Source organism: Nannospalax galili, unplaced genomic scaffold (genome assembly GCF_000622305.1).
Source record: "Nannospalax galili isolate Female #2095 unplaced genomic scaffold, S.galili_v1.0 scaffold432, whole genome shotgun sequence".
Lineage (NCBI taxonomy): Eukaryota > Metazoa > Chordata > Mammalia > Rodentia > Spalacidae > Nannospalax > Nannospalax galili.
In genome coordinates this window covers 437,935-443,606 of record NW_008331138.1, presented here as the reverse complement: position 1 = coordinate 443,606, position 5,672 = coordinate 437,935, and positions in this window count along the sequence as shown.

Below are 5,672 nucleotides of genomic sequence, written 5' to 3'. Positions count from 1 at the left end.
GCAACGACGCAAAGTCCTCAGATCTGCATCTCCGGTGGTCTCCATGGCAACCGTCTACTGGTTGCTAAGCATAAAGGTGGCCTGCTGCGTGGGCTCTGCGGTTGAGCTTAAATAGAGAGACGGACAAAAGATGGACATGCAATGGTTCATCTGTACATTGAGAGGAAAAGTCCGCGTCTTTTATTCCCCAGGGCCCCTTAGAGAGCAGCCAGTGCTCATTAACCCCCAGCCATCTCTCCAGCCCATGATAGCCATGATTTAAGAAAACCACTGCAGGGGCTGGAGAGATGGCTCAGCAGTTAAGAGCACTGGCTGCTTTTTCAGAGGACCCAGGCTGGATTCCCAGCACCCACATGGTGACTAACAACCATCTGTAACTCCAGTTCCAGGGAGTCTGACACCCTCTTCTGACCTCTTCGGGCATTGCATGACACAGGCACACTTACACACATATAAGCAATACACTCATACACATAAAATAAAAATAAATAAAAAAATATTTTAAATTAAAAAACTAAAACTACTGCAGAGGGTTGAGGGTGTAGCTCATGTAACTCATGAGGTCCTAGTTCCATCTCCAGCACTACATAAACCTGGCGTGTTCTTACATGACAGTAATCTCAGCATTCGGGAGGTGGAGGCAGAAGGATTGGGAGGTCAAGGTTGAGAATTTGAGGCCACCGTGGGTTGCAGGAGACCCTGACTCAAAAAAGTGCACTGATAATAATAGTACAAATTCATTCTATAATCAATTCATAAATTTCAACATATATAGCACATGAGATTGTGTTGGGGGGGTGCATGTAGGCATGCGCGTGTGTACACTCCTGTGCACATAGAGGTCAGAGATTGATGTTGGGTGTCTTCCTCAATCAGTCTCTACCTTGGAGCTCACTGACTGGCTAAACTGGTTGGCCAGAACGCCTCAGGGATCCTCCTGCCTCTGCCTCTGCCTCTGCCTCTGCCTCTGCCTCTGCTCCCAGGCTGGGATTACAAAAGAGTGAGGACACCACAGTCAGTCTTTTCGTGTGGGCAGTGGGATTCAAACTCAGGTCCTCGTGCCTGTGCAGTAAGCACTTCGCCCATTGAGCCAGCTTTCCAGCCCCAACTCACGAGATTTTCATTTTCTTTTTGGTATTTTTTTTTTAATTTTTTAAATTTTATGTGTATGCGTGTATTGCTTGCATGTAAGTAAATGCTCCCATGTTGTGCAAAGTCCAAGGAGGACAGAAGAGGCCGTCAGATCCCCTGAAACAGACAATTGTTAGCTGCCATGTGGGTGCTGGGATTCAAACCCAGGTCTTCTGCAAGAACAGTCAGTGTTCTTAACCATTGAGCCATCTCTCCAGCCCTGTCTTTTTGGTCTTTTTGAGACAGGGTCTCCCTGTAGCCCCAGCTGGCCTGGAACTCACCAGGTAGACCAGGCTGGCCTCCAACTCACGGAGATCCACCAGCCTCTGCCTCCCAAGTGCTGGGATTAAAGGCGAGCACCACCATGCTTGGCAACACACAAGATTTTAAAGCTGTAGACATATCTAAGGTGTTTGTCTTTATTAGAATATGAGTGTTCACGTATTAATTTGAATAGCACAAAATATGATGGGAACTTGGGCACTCACATTCATAGATTATGCCCATATTTAAGATGACAGTGCAGTAAAGCCTTGCAAAAGCCACTTCTAAAACTGAGCATGGGGCTGGAGTGATGGCTCAGTGGACAAAGGTGATTGATGAGCAAGCCTGGGGACCTGTTTGATTAACCCACATAAAAGTGGAAAGGAGAGAACTTACACCACAAAACTGTCCTCTGACCTCCACCTGCATGTCATGGCATGTTGTGGAATGTACATGTACATCTGAACACACATACATTATGCACATACACACAACAACTACAATAATGGTAAGTTTATTTTTTTAGTATTTTATTTATTTTTATATTTTATTTATTATTTTTTATGTGTATTGCCTGCATGTATGTGAGTACACCCATGTCATGCAATGCCTCGGAGGTCAGAAGAGGGCTTCAGATTACCCTGAAACTGGAGTTAAGGATGGTTCATAGCCACCATATGGGTGCTGGAATCGAACCTGGATCCTCTGCAAGAGCAGTCAGTGCTCTTAGCTGCTGAGCCATCTCTCCAGCCCCCATTTAATTTATTATTTTTATTTTACATGTATGAGTGTATTGCCTGCATTGTGTAACTGCACCTGTGTCATGCAATACCCACAGAGGTCAGAAGAGGGCGTTAGTCACCCTAGAGCTGAAGTTACAGGCAGTTGTTAGCCACCATTGAGTACTGGGAATTGAACCCAGGTCTTCTGTGACAGCAGTCAGTGCTCTTAACCACTGAGCCATCTCACCAGCCCCAATAATGGTAAGTTTAAATTTATTTATTCTTATAAAGAAGAGGGTGTCAGATCCCCTGGAGCTGAAGTTACAGGCAGTTGTGAGCAACCCTGACATGGGTTCTAGGAACCAAGTTCATATTTGCTATAAGAATGGCAAGTGGTCATAACCATCAAGCCATCTCCCCAGCCCCTTCATTTTGTTTTTGAGGTACAGGGAATGAACTCAAGGTCTTACACATACCAGGCAAATTTTCCACCATTAAGCTACATCCCCAGCTCTTTTCATTTATTTTCTTATTTTGAGAACGGTTCTTTCAATAACATTTTTATTTGTATATGCACCCTTGGGTGCTGCCACACAGCAGGAGCCAGCTCTCTCCTTCTACCATGTGGGTTCTGGGGATCAAACACAGGTCATGAAGTTTGGTGGCAGACTCCTCCACCTGCTGAGACACCTTGCCAGCCCCTTGCTCAGTTGGACTTGAACTAACTATGTGGCTCAGGCTGCCTTCAAATTTGCAATCTTTCTATGACCTCAACTTTATAAGTGGTAATGGTTTTCACAAAAGGTGTCAAAGCTTTGCTGGAAGTCACTCAGACACAGAGTACCCATGTGGTTCTCCTCATTTGGGCAATCACCAGCTCTTGAGTAAGACCATGTGCCCCAAGGCCTCCCTCGACAGAGACTGTAATATGTTCATCTCCTAGGAACTTATCAAAACTTAGTCTTCAGGAGATGGCTCAGCAACTGAGATCACTGACTGCTCTTCCAGAAGACCCCAGTTTTAATCCCAGTACCCACATAGTGGCTAACAACTATCTATAACTTCAGTTCCAGGGGATATGACACCCTCTTCTGGCCTCCAGGTGCATTGCACGCACATGATGCACTTACATGCATACCGGCAAAACACTCATATACATAAAATAAATAAAACATATTTTTTTAATTGGGACTGGAGAGATAGCTCAGTGGTTAAGAGCACTGGCTATTCTTGCAGAAGACCTGAGTTCAAGTCCCAGCACCCACACAACCATCCATGACTCCAGTTCCAGGGGACTTGCTGCCTTCTTCTGTCCTCTGCAGGCACTGCACAACACAGGTACACTTATATGCATGTTGGCATAACACTCATACACATAAAATTAAAAATGACTTTTTAAAGTTTTAAAGCTTAGTGTTTGTGGAAGGGGGTTGCACAGCACAGGTCTGTTGAGGTAACCCTTTGCGGCACAGAAGCCTGTGAGTGTGGATCAATAGGGGTTCAATAAGATAATCAGGCCACCACAAGTCACACACAACTTGGAATGTACTGGGCCCATAGAATGGTTCATGAAGTAAGAGTGCTTGCTGCCAAGCCTGATGACCTGAGTTTGATCCCCAGGACACACGTGTGGAAGGAGAGAAGTGATTACTGCAAGTTATCTCACATGTGCACTGTGGTACACACATACACACACTAAATACTTTTTAAAATTTTATTTATTTATTTATTTGTTTGTTTATTTATTTATTTTGGTCTTTTTGAGACAGGATCTCCCTGTAGCCCCAGCTGTCCTGGAACTCACTATGTAGACCAGGCTAACCTTGAACCCACAGAGATCCATCTGCCTCTGCCTCCCTAGTGCTGGGATTAAAGGCATGCGCCACCACGCCCGGCCTTATTTATTATTTTTATTTTATGTGTATGCGTGTATCGCCTGCATGTAGGTAAGTGCACCTGTGTTGTGCAATGCCCAGCGAGGTCAGAAGAGGCTGTCAGATCCCTAGGACTGGAGTTACAGACAGTTGTTAGGTACCATGTGGGTGCTGAGATTCAAACCTGGGTCTTCTGCAAGAACAACCTGTTCTTAAGCACTGAGCCATGTCTCCAGCCCCATAAATAATTTTTTTTAAAAAGAACCTGGAATAGCTGGGCATGGTGGCGCATGCCTTTGATCCCAGCACTTGGGAGGCAGAGGCAGGCAGATCTCTGTGAGTTCAAGGCCAGCCTGGTCTACACAGTGAGTTCCAGGCCAGCTGGGGCTACAGGGAGACCCTGTCTCAAAGAAAGACCCCCCCACAAAAAAAAGAACCTGGAATTTACTGTAGGGAAGGTGACTTAAGCAACTGGGGGAAAATGCACTCTACACCAGGTTGTTGCTTTTCCATCCTGTGTGAGGCCTGAGGTAGCGGTTCATCTGGGTAGACACTTGGAAAGCACAGCTGGATATGAAACAGGGCAGATAAAGACAGTCTGGAACCCATGGGGATGACAGAGGCCCACAGGCCGCCCTGAAGCATGTGCTTTAGCCCCTTGCCACATTGTGGCCCAGGATTCTGGTTCATTCTCAGTTTGTATATCCCTTGTTCAATAATTTATTTTGGCATGGAAGAGAATCATAGACATAGATATTTAGAAATTGTGGGAGGTTGTTAGGTGGTTTAAAATTTTTCACACTTGCCGGGTGTGGTGGCACACACCTTTAATCCCAGCACTTGGGAGGCAAAGGCAGGCGGATCTTTGTGAGTTCAAGGCCAGCCTGGTCTACATAGTGAATTCCAGGACAACTGGGGCTACAGGGAGACCCTGTCTCAAAAAATCCGCCCCCCAAATTTCACACTTATTTATTGGGGGTCACATGGGTGCCTCCATATGTGTGCAGAGGTCAGAGGACAACTTTCAAGGGTAAGTTCTCTCCTTCTACCATGTGGGTCCCAAGGGTTGAACTCAGATCTCCAGGCTTGGAGACAAGAGCCTTTACCCACTAAGCCATCTCACCAGCCCTGTTGGTTTATTTTTTGAGACAGGATGTCATATATCCCAGACTGGCCTCAAACTCACTATGTAGCTGCTGATGACCCTGCCTCCACCTGAGCTACATGCCTAGTCCTTTGTGTGTATGTATGTGTGTGCCTGTGTGTATGTGGATATGTGTATGTATATGAGTCTAAGTGTGTACATGTGTGTATATATACGCATCTGTGTATTTGTATATCTATGTGTATGTATGTGTCTGTGTACAGTGTGTACACACAGCCTTGTATATTAAGGCATGTGGTCTATCACTGAGCAATATCCCTAGCCTATGAGGATTGATTTTGTAATTCTTGTATGTGGTTTTAGAATTTTCCAGAGACTAAGAAACTAAAGTCAGCCACACAGGTGCTGTCTGTGTACATGATCAAGTCCCAGTAAAAATGCTGGGTATAAGCTGGGTATGGTGGCACACGCCTTTAATCCCAGCACTGGGGAGGTAGAGGCAGGTGGGTTTTTGTGAATTCTGGTCTACATAGTGAGTTCCAAGTTAGCTGGGGTTCCAGAGAGATCCTGTCTCAA